Source organism: Camelus dromedarius, chromosome 16 (genome assembly GCF_036321535.1).
Source record: "Camelus dromedarius isolate mCamDro1 chromosome 16, mCamDro1.pat, whole genome shotgun sequence".
In the NCBI taxonomy this organism is placed as follows: Eukaryota; Metazoa; Chordata; class Mammalia; order Artiodactyla; family Camelidae; genus Camelus; species Camelus dromedarius.
In genome coordinates, this window is record NC_087451.1 from 3,727,147 (window position 1) to 3,742,738 (window position 15,592).

General features: G+C 40.7%; 1 long non-coding RNA gene across 1 annotated transcript in view; it reads right to left on the reverse strand.

Moving 5' to 3' along the window:
• Positions 1-1,282: 1,282 nt before the first annotated feature.
• LOC135323185 (uncharacterized) overlaps positions 1,283-15,592 on the reverse strand; it is a 59,051-nt gene continuing 44,741 nt past the window's right edge. The window contains exons 7-10 of the long non-coding RNA XR_010384412.1: positions 11,529-11,616; positions 7,645-7,928; positions 5,440-6,640; positions 1,283-3,314 (exon numbers count right to left, since the gene is read on the reverse strand). This is a non-coding gene — a long non-coding RNA (uncharacterized LOC135323185). The remainder of the gene's footprint in view (positions 3,315-5,439; positions 6,641-7,644; positions 7,929-11,528; positions 11,617-15,592) is intronic.

Genomic DNA, 15,592 nt, shown 5'->3' on the forward strand with positions numbered 1-15,592 from the left:
AATTCATGGTTCACGGTCCTGTATTTGTCACAACTAGAGAACTGTGTTTTCTGTGTGCAAATTCTCATTGCTTTGGTGACGCAGGGACACTTGTCCTTACTGGATGGAGTATGATAGTAGTTGTTTGCATTCTCTCTCTAAATCTGGAGTCCTGTGTTATGATTCCTGTTAACTTAAAAAATATGAATATTGTTATTTACCTAAATAGATAACATCACACCAGTGATGTATATCAAATTGGTCCAACTAGGAATTCCAATATTAAATGAGACAGTAATTTCACAACTCACTATTCCAAAAATTTGGATTGATGGTTCAATTATACCAGGGACATTACCTGTTGTAATTGAATCAATCATTGCTTTCTTCAATAAAAGTTTCCATTCCATCTGCTCTTTTGTTTTATTGTCCTTCTGTGTTTTGTTTGCTTTCTTTCCCAAATATATATGATTTTGGATTTTGTCATTGAAAATCCTTGCTGGTTTTGCTACCTCATGCTGCAGAGAAAGCCTTGTGACTGTTTTATAGTCACTGATTTCATGGTTGTATGAGTGCTTAATGCCAACTTGCAGGGATGTGGAGACCTAATGAAGTGTGTGCATAAAAGGCTTAGTCTACATTGAGTGCAGGGTTAGTGTGAGCAGCTCATGTCATCAGTATCATAGTTAATCCATTACAATCATCCCCTGTTAATCAGTGTTATCATTCTAACGTCTCAAGGAGAGGAAATGTAGTATTCTAAATGCAAATCTTTGCCACTCTTTTAGTCAATTCAACAGCTTTAAAGCTTTGCTGTAATAGGACTGTGTGCCTGGTATCCCTAATTTTGCTTCTCCTGACCCAGGACGCGGTCTCCACAGCTGATGATCCATGAGACACTGGATTCTTGGTCCCATGGCTCTGTGTGTTCTGGGACATCTGGGGACTTCAGCACTGTTTTAGGGGCTTTGGGTCCCACCTCTTCATAGCATTGCTGAGATGAGATCTGTGGGTTCACCCTCATTCTTGAGTGTATGGTGCATTTTTTCTAGAACCAACATACGCCACCGTGGCAGCACTGCTTTGATCACGTGCTGGGGCAGCGTGTGCTTGTCAGTTCTTGGGTTTAAATTTTCTGTTCAAATTTCTAAAATGGGGTATATTGACAGATACACTCCATGTAAACAGAAGCTCTGTGGGGTTTTCAGCAACTTCTAAGAGCATAAATATTCCTGAAGCAGCTAATCTTCCTCCCAACAAGTGTGGAGAAAGCCGGTAAGTCCTGGGTGCCTGTGGCGGCCAAGCTGTGCAGCCCAGGCTGCTCACCGAGGAACAAGGAGAAAATCTTAAAAACCTACTTCCATGCTGTCTTTCACAGAATCTCAGAACTGAATGTTTTAATATTTAAAGAGGGGTGATTAGTTTTTTTTATATATTATTTTATTTTTTTCCTTTTTCAGTATTATTAGGTATAATTATTACAGTTCAACTCCACATACACATTGCATGTAAATACATGTATAGAGTATACTGCATTTTTTTAGTTACATATATGTACTAATTATTGTTTCTAAGAACAGATTAGAGTTTCAGATTTTTAAACTTACATAGTTACCAGAGGAATAAAGCCAACTACAAAAGAATAATAAACAGAATGTGGTAATCCAATCACAAAGGACAGTCATATGTGCTTAAGCATATTCAAGAAATCAAAATAACAATTAGTTCATTTGTGGTCTTATTATTATTGCTATTAATTTTAGATTCCTCATAAATGAAGTCATATGGCATTTTACTTTCTCTTTTCACCCCACTTCACTTAGAATGACAGTCTTCAGGTCCATCCATGTTGCTGCAAATTGCATCTTTTATGGCTGAGTATTATTCCATTGTAGATATGTATCACCTTGTCTTTATCCAGTCATGTGCTGATGGACATTTGTGTTGTTTCCATGTTCCTTGTTCTATGTCCCTTCTGGCAACAATTACTGATTTTAAATATTTTCCACCTTAAAATCCTTCCTGAAGGAGATGTGGTAACAGGAATCAAAAACAGTTACAGCACAGGGTTGTGTGTGATGGGCCCTAGGGGCTTGGAAGGAAGGTTGGCAGAAAGGATTTCAGATTCTGATCAAATGATTCCTCCTCTTGTAGCCCTGCTGACCGCCTCTCTCATGGCCTGCCCTACTAGTCTGACCAGTCCCTTCTGTGAATCCCACTGTATTGTGCACAAATTTTTTCCAATTGTTGTCATCCCGCAGGGACCTTAGGTGAGGCACCTAAGCTCCTGTGTTGGTTTCTTCCATCAGCCCTTAACTTCCTTGGGAGCCAGGACTGTCTCATTGCCCCAAGGATTCCTAATGCCTAATGAGATGCCTGATACAGCTGGTACTTAACGAGCACATAAGTCAAATGGAAAAACCTGATCAAAGAAATGGCCCTCATTTTTCAGACATGCCTACTTGAGTACATAGGGTAAAATGACATGTTTTCTTGAATTTGCTGTCAAATACTTCAACAAAGGACAAGTAAAAGAACAAAGGTCTGAATAAAGGAAATATGGAAATGTTTGTGAATTCCTTAATCTGGGTGATGGGCTTATTGTACTATATTTATTGATGTACACTTAAGTTATTTTATAATTTTCTTATCATTAGCTGAATAGCAAGTATTAATACGTATTAATTGAAATCCTTTGAGCCGACCAAACTTACCCCACACAAAATCCTTAATGTCCTAGTAGTGTGTCTTACAGAAATCTTTACCCATAAAGACAGGAAAAAAGGGAAAGACAGATCTGTGCAGTATTTCCACATTGTCAAAAGACCAAAGACTGACACAAAGAACAGATTCTAAAAAAGATAAAGAGGCTGAAATCAATGTCCTGAAAACCTAGCCAAGAATTCTAAATGTCCCAACTTAACTAAACTCAGCACTGCCGCATCAAGAATGGGGCAAGTAGAACCTTGAGGATTTTTTTTAAATAAATAAATAATGATCCATTTCCTACCACAGGCAATTATGGTAAGAGTGAGTATAAGTTCTAACACCAACTAGTGTACAAATTATAATTTATACTTGATTCAAACTGCTTCTTCTATAAAATCTGAATCTTTTTATTCTTAAGGCAGATTTGTGGCATATGACCTAGTGATAAAATTTTCAACTCGCTTGTATTCAAAAAGTTCACCAATGTGAGAGTTTATTACAACAACTATTGCTTTTTGGGAAACCCATGTGCCTTGTCACTCTCTTCCATAAGATTTCCTGTGGAAAATTCAATCCCTCATTCAGGAAGGGGCTGAGCAAACAGTCTGATGGAAAACCTTCATACACTGCAACACAAGACAATGAAAATGACAGTGAGCAGACCGTGAAGCCAGCAGACACACACAGCTCACGGCTGTGTTCCCGCCGCGACTTTCTGTAACCAGCAGGGAAAATGTGCATTTCAAGAAATAGACATAAACACTTTTCAGGACCTGAGCACATAATTTCCCTTTCAGGGTTTAGTGGGCTTCCATTTAATTCTTTGAGAAGTGTTTAAAACAACAGAACAACAGCTGAGATATGGTTTAAAGTAACATTTGTCTTAGTGAAAATAAAGCCAGCTGATAGTTATCATTTTTACTTTATTTGGTCTCACTCTCCTACTTTACCTCCCCAACCTCCTCCACAAAATGATGGTGAACGTCCCCTCCTGGGTCAGAAGGCTAAGTAGAAATTACCAATCACATGGAGGTGTGCTTTGTTGTTTTATTTTTCAAAAGAAACATGTTTCATTCATGTGATTTAAAATTAAGATCAAGAAACAAACTCTATTCAATGAATGGTAGCCAACACATGTCGTCATAGCTGATCATCAGGTTTGGCCCCACGTTACACACATTTACATGGACATGTGACATGTGCTGTCATGGGACATGGTGAGTGGGGACAGGGTCTCTGCTCTCACAGGGCACACAGCCTGGTGGGGGAGGCAGTGTTCAATCATTGCCTTTTTTTTAATGTACTTACAAATTATGGGAAATGCTATTTAAAAAGAACAAAGTGAGTCAATGAAAGTGAAAAATTCAAGGACAGTATTTAGGCTGAGGGAAGACAGGGAACCTCTTTGAAGAGCTGACACTCCACTGAGACCCAAAGGACAACTCCGGTGCTGCAGGTGAAGGGCAGGGACACATTGATAAAGGGCTGATATCCAGAATACACCAAAATCTCTTTAAACTGAACAAGAAGAATGAATAACCTGCTTAAAAAATGAGCAAAATGCCTCAACACACACCTCAACATAGAAGGAAACTAGATGCCAAAGAAGTCTATGGAAACATGCTCCACAGCATCTGTCATTAAGGGGTTGCAGACTGAAACAGTGAGGTATCACTGCACACCTGTCAGAACTGCCAAAACTCAGAACACTGACAGCACCAAATGCTGGTGAGGATGTGGAGAGACAGGAATTCTCTTGCATTGCTGGTGGAAATGAAAAATGGCCCAGATACTTTGGAAGACGGTGTGGCAATTTTTTACAAAACTAAACGTACTCCTAACATATGATCTGGCAACTGTGCTCCTTGGTGTTTACTGAACAAAATGGAAACTTACATCCACACACAAATCTGCATACAGATGTTAATAGCAGCTTTATTCATAATCACCAGAACTCAGAAACAACTAAGCTGTTCTTCAGTAGGTGAATGGATAAATAAACTGTGGTCCAGGCAGAAAATGGACTATTTATAGTGTTAAAATGAAATGAGTTATCAAGGCATGGAAAGACATGGAGGAACCTTAAATGCATATTACTAAGTGAAAGAAGCCAATCTGGGAAGGTTCTGCAACTGTCTGATTCCAACTGTATGGTGTTCTGGGAAAGGCAAAACCACAGAGACTAAAAGATCAGTTGCTGTCAGAGGCTAGAGGGGAAGGAGTAATGAATGAGGTGCAGCACGGAGCATTTTTAGGGTCACTAAGACAGACTACTCTATATGATGCTGTGATGGTAGAAACGTGTCACTGTACATCTGTCCAAACCCACAGAGTGCACACCACCAAGTGTAAATCCTAGTGTCAAGTATGGGCTCTTGGTGATGATGACGTGTCAGTGTAGGTTCACCCATTGTCGCAAATGCACGCTCAGGTGCAGGCGTCAATAGTGAGGAGGCTATGGGGACAAACTGCAGTTCATACACCCAATCCAGCCCCAGCCACTGCTGTGAATAAAGCTCTGTGGGTGTGTGGACTGTCCGGCTGCTCTGGCATCTGAACAGCAGAGCTGAGCAGCTGCACCAGAGATCAGGAGGTTTGCAGATCCTGAAATATTGACTCCCAAGCCCTTGACAGAAAAAAGTCTGCTGTGTCCTGTTCTACACGAATCACAATTCACCCTGATGAGACAGGAGAGCAGGGCCCAAACAAGGCATGGTTAATCTGACTGAAGCAATGTTTTAGTTCCAAAACCTTTGTTGAAGTCCTGCAGAATCAGTGACAGAATGTAGCCAGGAAGCGTCTGAAGAAGGAGTCGGTAGCAGGCCTTCCCGCCAGGCTCCGGGATGCCGGGGGCCGTGCGCTGCACGGGGGCCACCCACTTGAAGAAGACGGACTTGCAGTGAAAGCCGATCAACTCATAGAGCTCGGAGAGGATGCTGCACTGCTGAATTCTCTCCTAGGAATGCTGAAGCACTGGGAGAAAAGCAACAAGCATCTGAACGAAACATGTAAGTGAAAAAAGACACTTAAAAATGGTTTTCCCATAAAACATAGACCTGATGACACAGGAAGGAAGAGGAAGGCTGACTTCGTGCACTGATGGGACCGGATGCAGAAATGCAGGGAAGCAGCGCTGTGCAGATGCTCCAGACCCCCTCCGGCCCCACCTATCCACGTTCATCCTGTCCTTTTCCTAGAAAGGCCTGTATTCCCTGAAACAGAGGAATCTGCTCCCTACACATGAGACGCAGAGAAAGGAAGGAGCAAAAAAAGGGAAAGTAAAGGAACAACGTTTCATCTAGACCCTAGTATTTGGGCAGGACTTTCACCAAACACACATCTTCTCAAAGCACAGAGCACACAGTGAGAGGCTGACAGAGTGACTGCGACTTCTTCTCCTTAAGCACCAGTTACCTGCCAGCACACTCTGCCCCCCTTACTGAATCATTACAATCATCTCAGAAACTATTACTACCCCGGCTCACAGGCAAGGAAATCTGAAACTCGGGGAGGAATTATTATCATCCTGGACAATGTCCCACGACCCAGAATTTTCAGAGCCTCCACAGACCCTGGACTAAAATGCTCCACTTCACCACGGGCCCTGAGCCTCAGGCTGAGGCCACATCAGGTCTGCACGGGCCCAGAGCACGAGTATGTGGGACAGGGAATGGTCCCACTCGAAGTGCCAGGCCAAGGCCCTCAGAAACCTATGAAATGAAACCAAATCCCCAAAGTCATTTCCAACCCACTGCCCTGTCCGGGAGGACTGCTCGGCACATCTGTGTTGTCACCTGTGCACAGGCTGAGCAAGGGGCCCAGACAGTGACGTGACATCCCAGTGGAAGTGGCTCGGAGACCACTTCATCACAGGACAATCTCTCCCGGCTTCCAACGTTAACTCTTCATTCCATTTTCAACTGGAAAGTAAGTTTAGACTTGTTTTCCTCTCCTAGAAACAAAGAGAGTGGTAATATCAGCAGGAAACTCAAGACTGAGGAAGAGTCTCCTGGCCATCTGGAAGGATAGGCCGGGGAGGGAACAGAGACAGGGATCAGAAAGACCCGTGTTCCAGTCCAAAGTCTGCACGTCACTCGCTTTGACAGTTTACTTATTAATACAGGTGAAAAAATCTAATTATGATTGTTGGGAAAACTAATTGAAATAATGTATGCCACTAGCATAAGTCTAAAATCCTTCATGAGTGTCCCAGAAATGGAAGTGATCATGGTTAGTTACTGTCTGCCAAGTCTTGGGTGCTAAGCCCACATCAGCCAGCCAGAGATGTGCCAGAGAATGCCTCACCAGCTAGCAGCCTTCTCCAACTTGGAAACTCATAGTGTCTGAAGAACAGGCAGTGGTGGATGCTTTGGGACACTCTGGAGGTAGCACTCCAGTGATGACTTTAAAAAGCTGGGGAGAATTTAGGGGACCATACAGTTCAAATACAGAAAACACATTCCATGTCTGCCCACATTCATCTCTAACCATGATGATTCAGAGAGGAAATACATATTCAAACGTACACCATTTACCCACATAAGTGCATCAAAACAATTTGGAAAGAATGTAACTTTCTTCTCTAGATCACACAGCGGGGATTACAAGGTTTGTACTGAGAGCCCTACTTGTAAAACATCTGCTAACATAACTGGGTCCACTATCAGTCCATTCAAAGAGAAGGATGGAAAAGAACAAAGCCAGGCTAATACGCTCCGGTCTTTTGTGGGTTACAATGTCACAAAGGAGATGGACATGTCATCAGGGAACCACCCTGCCGTGATCACGGAGCTGGGCAACAGGGTGGGCGGCAAGATGTATGACGCAGCCGCAGCTGTGCCCGCGCTTCTAGGCAGGTATCCAAAGTCACCTCGACATGACGTCCAATGCTTGTGCCCATGTCCTCATCACCTGAGATGTATTTAAGAGAAATGAAAACTAATAAATGGAAAATACCTTTGGTGGGCACACCGTCCAAAGAGCAAAGTCACAGTTTGACAACTGGCCATCCCGGTTCCCTGGGATTCATTCTAGGAAAACCTTAAAAACCACTCCTCTGTCCTCAAGAAGTGCTGCCTACTTGTCCAATCTTTGACTCAGGGATACAGCACGTTCACGTGAACTTCAATGTCTGCACAGATTTGACTGTCTTTCTCCAGGTTCATTTGTCCATTCTGAAAAGGCCTGAGTTAAGTCCATCTTCTGTAAGATCAATTCCCTCCAGTGAAATCTCGTCGAGCCTGCAATTAAAAGCCAACTGAACAGGACTGTCCTCAGCTAAAAATGTCACCCACCCTTCACTGCTTTCTTAATTTCCTTTCCTAGCTAATTGCAACAGACTAAAACCTCCCTCCACCCAGCTCCCCAACTATGTCAAACAGAAAGTAAGGTCCATAAGAGAGGAGACAACTCCATAGTCACCTCTGAATTCCTAGCATATACTAATGTCAATAAATAGAACTATGATTATGGCTTCTTTCCTTTAAAACCTTTCTGGTTATTTAAATGAGACCTTGGAAGAGAGCTGTTTGGGTCTAGTATCTTGATCCAGAAGACTCAGGAGGCCTTTTTCGGAATGGCTGTTCACTGATTCATTCAAAACACAACTTCTCATTCCAGGAGGAGCTGTGATTTTCTGCCAGGAGATTGTGGTCACTCTCATGCCAGAACAGCTTTAAACTAAATCCTTACTTTGGATTTGTTATTTTTCCCTGCTTCCCCAAAAATTGACTTTCCTTAATTTCTTGCCTTGAGGAATGATATTTTTCTTTCTTTCTAGTTCACCCTTTATTAAACAGGATTTGCAGTATGTGCTTGGCCTTACATAGGATGAGCCATCCAACTCCCAGTGTGAGAGGCCTGGGGCTCACCTCCCGCCCTCCTGCCATGGAAACTAACACTCAGTTCAGGAGCCAACCGGCACCCCAGGGCTTCTAAGGCTCGCGTATTTCCCAGAATCCCTGCTTTCTTGTATGACTTGGCTTCTGAGGATTTCCCCTCACTTTCTTGAAAATTAGCTGTGCAGCTTGAAAGATGAGGAAGGAAGGATTTATTTCTTAATCAGCATTTTAAGGAACTTGTGTAATGAACGTTTTCACGAGTTTCTAGAACCCTCCATTGCCGAGACAGAAAACACAATAGATATTTTCTAAATTTAGGTATCTTGTGCATTGTTTCTTTGCTTTTGTTTTCTTAACTACTAACACACATTTTTTAATTAAAAAAAATAAGTCCCGAAATAGGATAGAAACTTGAAGGGGCAAACAAAATTTAAGGGCAAAGAAAGAAAAATGATAAGTACTCTACAAAGTTAATATAATACATACACTATGGATCAGATCAGCAATTCTCAGTAACAGCTAATTGAAACATGACCATGAGGTAAAACGTCTCTCCTGTCAGAAGATGACCAACAGATAATAGAATTAAAACAACAAATTAAAATTCTAAGTCTGGCGAGGTATAGAAGGCTACCAGCTAAATGTGTATTCTTCTGGAAAAGAGGGAGGCTCACCAGCTATTTACTGTGGAGCCTGAGCCCAGGGGTGGGCGGTGAAGAACCGCCCTGTAAGTATCCAATTAACAAAGTGGGTGAAGAATAAAGAGACGTGAGCTTTGATGACAGAGATGATACTACTATTCACTTGTCCTGTAAAGTATGTCTTCACGTTCAGTGATCAATACCTCGGCTTCCTCAGGGATTGAGATTATAGGAAAATGCACAGCCCGGGCCCAGACCTCCTCTGTGAGCTCGTGACACTGCACTTAGATGTCTCAAGGGCAACTCCAACTCCACCTGCAAAGAGCTGACTTCACAGTGCTCCTCCCATAGCAGTCCTGCCCAGGGCCCCTGGTTGGGAGGGAAGGTCTCTCTGCCCCTCCCAGCTCAGGCCCATCACTCACAGATGTGACTGGACCCCTCCTTCAGGGCTCAGATTTCCTCAGTCACCGAGCCCCACCACCCACACCTGACCTACCAGGTACTCACAGGCACTCCCTCAGCACTGACTCTGGGCTGGGGACCACGCTGCACACTGTGCAAATGTTATCTCACTGGATCTCCACAACAGTCCTGGGAATTGGGTACATCACTGCTTCAATTGATTAGATAAATTGTTTCACTTCCTTGAGTGCGTCATCCAAAGTGACACGTCTACTGAGCCACAAACATGGGACTGAAAACCACTTGAAAATTGAACACTGCTACACCTTGCAGCCACCCTACTCTGATTCCTCACATCACATTCTGCCGAGCCTACTGAATGTTTGCAAGCATTCTACAAACACAAAAGTGATCTACGAGAGCACCCCACTCCCCTACTTAAAATCTGTCAATGACGGTCCACTGCTCTTCAGAGAAAGCCTCACCAGGCCTGAGCACAGCCCAACGGCCCAGCATCCTCATTCCCTGTGCGGCCAAGCCACCTCACCCACCACGCAGCACAGTGCTGTGTCCAGGACTGGGATGCTGACTCCATACAACACGGGGCTCATCTCACTCGAACAATGATCACCCTCTTCAGTGGTCACCCTCGTCAATGCTGACTCTCAGAAAAATGTTTTCTCAGGATGAATCAATATCTTTTTCCTTACAACTTCCAGTCATTGATAATGAGCTCCCCCAAAAAGAGAGAAGACTTAATCCTCAGTCTCCTTATCTGTAAAGTGGGAATAGCAAGGAAATATATAAGGTTTTCAGAGAAATAAAATTCATGTGAGTCTGAGGGACAATTCCCAACATACAGTAAGCACTCAATATGGGCTTACTTAGTATTAATAAGAATATGTTGCATTCCAGCAACCTTAAATCAATGTTTTATGGCTTTGTCCAAAAGACTACTGACAAACAGTTGGACGAACCCCTTTGAGCAGATCAGCACAAGTGTATTGGGAGAGGTAAGCGCTGCCTCCAGTTACAGCTCAAACTCTTACATGTTGTTTGAGCATTTAGTTGTCGTTATTGAATAAAGACAGGTGTTCTTTAGTCAAAGCTCCTGAAACATAAATCTTCAAAGATAGATACAAATTAGGTTTCAAGTACAACATTCTCACTAGAACTTATTTGAAAATGATAGTCTTAGCTCCTCTGTACATCAAAAGGGCATGTTCTTAATGTATCTGACTATATACACTGAAAGGATTGTTAAAAAGAAATTAAGATGAAGCCATCCTAAATAAGTTCTCAGTATCATCTGCACAAAGCCCCACCCAAGGGTCTCATTTCTCATTTCCACATAGGTGTTGAGGTAGTTTAACCAGGGTCTTGGTTTTTTATAACACAGGGGAGGGAAGAGTTGTGGATAGATTTATGTAGTAAATATAAACCTAGTGTATTTGATGTGTAGGAATCCTAGAAATAAACAAATTGATATATAGTCCCACCCTTAAGAAGCTCAGCCTTTCCACTTACAACAGCATTAAAAATAAAATGGGAGATACACTTAACAAAAATTTACAAGATTTGTACATTGAACTATTTGAAGTATCACTGAAAAAATTTTAGAAGATCTACATATATGGAAGACATCCCATGTTCATGGAATAGTAGACAATATTGTTAAAAATGTTAAGACTCCCCAAAGTGATCTACAAATTCAGTGGAATCGCTATCAAAATTCCAGCTGACTTCTTTGCAAAAATTGAAAAACTGATCCCAAAATTCATATGGAAGTGCAAGGGGCCCAGGACAGCCAAAGCAATCTTGAAGAAGCAGAGCAAAGTGGGAGGACTCACTTTAAATGTTACTACAAATCTATAGTACTGAAGTCATTATGGTACTGTCATAAGTTTGGATACATAAATCTATGAGACACAGTAAAAATTCCAGGGGGGAAACTTACATTTACAGTCAGTTTTCAACAAGGGTGCCAACAACACTCCATTGAAAGAATAGTCTATTCAACGAATGGTGCAGGGAAAGCTGGGTATCTGCAGGCAAAAGAATGAATTTAGAATCTGAAACCCCCTATTGTATATAACAAATAAATATTAATTGAAAATGGATCACAGACAGAAACGTAAAATCTAAACCTATAAACTTTCTAAAAGAAGACATAGTATAAATCTTTGTGGTCCTAGGATAGGTTATGGTTTCCTAGATACAATACCAAGAGCAGAAGTGATAAAAAAAAAAAACCTGATAAACTGGACTTCATCAAAATTAAAACCACTTGTTACAAAAGACATCATCAAGAAAGTGAAATGAAAGGGGAAGTGGGTAGCTCAAGTGATAGAGTGCATGCTTGGCAAAAAATAAATAAATAAATAAATAAATAAAATGAATAAATCTAATTACCTCCCCTATAAAGAAATTGTCTTAATGTTTAAAAAAGTAAAGTGGAATGACAATCTGCAGAATAGTAGAAAAAATTTGCAAAGCATATATCTAATAAGAGACTAGTATCCAGGATATAAAACAAATGCTTACAACTGACCAATACAAAGAAAATTGACCCAATTTTTAAATTTACCAAAGAACTAAATAGTTACACAAATGGCCAATAAGCATATGAAAAGATGCTCAGCATCACCAATCAAATCAAAATCAAAATGAGATCTCATTTTACACCCACTAGGATGGTTATAATCAAAACACGGACAATAACAATTGTCGGTCAGGAGGCAGAGGAATGGGAACCCTCAATATGCAGCCATTGGAAAGGGGCAATGGTGCAGCTTCTTTGGAAAAGTCTGGTGTTTCCTCAAAAGTTTAGTGTTATCATATGGCTCAGCAATTCTACTCCTACATATAGGGTCATCCCTCAGTATCCTCGGGGGATTGGTTTCAGGAACCCACCACCCTGGATTCCATAATCCAAGGATGTTCAAGTCCCTTTACAACCAGCCATCTGGATCCATGAAGTGGAAACTACAGATATGGCGGGCCAACTGTACAGCCAACAGAATGAAAACATATTCTCACAAAAATTTGCACATCAATATTCATAGCAGTATCATTCAGAGTAGCCAAAAGTTACAAACAATATCCATCCATCAATAAATGGGTAAAAAAATTATCAAGAATAGTCCCACAAACTTTTGGTCATTGAATCTTTGACAAAGGAGGTGAGAACATACAATGGAGTAAAGACAGCCTCTTCAGAAAATGGTGTAGGGAAAACTGGACAGCTGCATGTAAATCAATGAAGTTAGACTGCTCCCTCACAGCACACACAAAAATAAATTCAAAATGGCTTAAAGACTTAAACATGTAGACAAGACACTGCAAACCTCTTAGAAGAAAACCTAGGCAAAACATCTGACATGCATCTCAGCAATGTTCTCCTAGAGCAGTCTACTCAAGCAATAGAAATACAAGCAAAAATTTACAAGTGGGGTCTAATTAAACTTACAAGCTTTTTCACAGCAAAGGAAACAGTAAGCAAAACAAAAAGACAACCTATGGAATGGGAGGAAATATTTACAATAAATGAGACTGTCAAGGGGTTAATTCCCAGAATATATAAACAGCTTTTACACTTCATAAGAAAGAAAAATAAACAATTCAATCCAAAAATGGGCAGAAGTGCTAAAGAAACTTTTCTCCAATGAAAACATACAAATGGCCAATAGGCACATGAAAAAATGCTCAATATCATTATCAGAGCAATGCAAATCAAAACTACAATCAAGTATCACCTCACACTAGTCAGAATAGCCATCATTCAGAAGTTCACAAACAATAAATGCTGGAGAGGCTGTGGAGAAAATGGAACCCTCCTACACTGTGCTGGGAATGCAGTTTGGTGGAGCTATTGTGGAAAACTGTATGGAGATTCACCAAAAGACAAAAAATTGACTTCCCCTATGACCCAGCAATCCCACTCCTGGGCATATATCCAGAAGTAACCCTAATTCAAAAAGACACCTTCCCCCAAATGTTCACAGCAGCACTATTTACAATAGCCAAGACATGGAAACAACCTAAATGTCCACTGACAGATGACTGGATAAAGAGGTTGCAGTATATTTATACCATAGACTACTACTCAGGCATAAAAAATAATAAAATAATGCCATTTGCAGTAACATGAATGGACCTGGAGAATGTCATTCTAAGAGAAGTAAGCCAGAAAGAGAAAGAAAAATACCATATGAGATTGCTCATATGTGGAATCTTAAAAAAAAAAAAAAAAAAAAAAAACAAAGAAAGAGAAACTTATCTACAGAGCAGAAACAGACACAGAGACATAGAAACCAAACTATGGTTACCAGAGGGGAGACGGTGTGGGAAGGGATAACTTGCGAGTTCAAGGTTTGCAGATACTGATTATGTATAGAATAAACAGAAAGTTTATACTGTATAGTACAAGGAAATATGTTTAATATCTTATAGTAACTTATGTTGAAAAAGAATATGAAAATGAATACATGTATATTCCTATATAACTGAAGTGTTGTGCTGTAAACAAGAAACTGATACAACATTATAAACTGACTAGAGTTCAATGAAACTATTTTTAAATAGACCAAAAACAAAAAAAAAAAAGAAAAAAGATATTATTAAACCAAAAGAATAAATTACTGTTTCAGGCTACAACATGGATGAACCTTAAAAAAGTATGCTGAAATAAGCCAGACACAAAAGGACAAATACTTCCCTTTCAGGTGAATTGTATCTAAGTGTTCATTGTACTACTCCTGTAAATTTTCCGGAAGTTTGAATTCTTTTAAATTAAAAATAAAGTGTATTATTCATTAAAAACATAAAACGATCCCTCACAGGAGGACTTTAAATAATAAATGAAGAAATGCATGTAAATCTCCTGGAACAACACTTTGCACGTCCACAGACAGTCACTGTTGTCACTGCCACTCAGAGGTTGGTACCAGCGCTGTTGAGAGCTGCCTCCACTCGCTGCCCTGCAGACAGGTGTGAGGGCCTGGGATCTGACAGGCAGGGTGACCTGGAAACTGAGTCAGACACAGCAATGCCCCAGACTCTGTGTTACCCAACTTTCTTATACAAGCTGCTACATGTAACGTAAACACGCTAGAGGGATGTATCTTACAACATAGGCAATACAGTCAATGTTTTACAATAACTATAAATGGAGCAACTATTGTACACCTGAAACATATCATATTGTAAATCAGCTATACTTTTAGAAAAAATTAAAAAAATAATGTAAAAATGTTATAACTTTAATATCAGTCCAGTTTTTAAGTAACTACTAAACAGCTTAGAATGTATAAAAGCATTTAAGTGTGATGTTTATTTACATATTTATTTACTTTCAGCCTCCTGCTAAAAGAGAATTTAAACAATTTTTTAAACACAGCTTAACAAACATAACAACAAAAAGACAAAAGTGAGAGTGAAAAGAAAATGGAGATTCAATACTTAAATGAAACCAGGGGGAGGTAAAGTCATAAAAATGGATGCCATGAAGTCAGGGTAAGTGTTAAAGGCCGACTAGAAATTCAGCTGTAAGATTTTTGGCAGCTAAAGCAAAAAGAAAAAGATGAAGGGGCGGGTGGTAGAGCTCAGTGTTAGAGCGTGTGTATAGCATACACAGGGTCTGGGTTCAAGCCCCAGGGCCTCCACTAACAGATAAATACACCTAATTACCTAACCCCCCAAAAAAAGCCCCAAAGAAAATAAAAAGAGAAATTTGTTTCCTAAAAAACCTGATATTAAATTTAGATTAAATACTTAAAAAAAAAAAGAAAAATAGAAACAAATGAGTGACACAAGCGATAATGCCCGTGAGATAAATCTGCGGTGGCAGCTGGCAGGTCCCCATGTCCCACGTGGGAAAATCTGAAACATCCTTCACACCACCCAGAGTCATCCTCAGGCTACACCACCCCTCCCCCTGTTAAATGCAGGAGTACAGCCAGGGCCGGGCCTTTGTTCTCTCTGTGTCATCACAGTGAGACAGGATGGAAGGGGGCAGAGCAC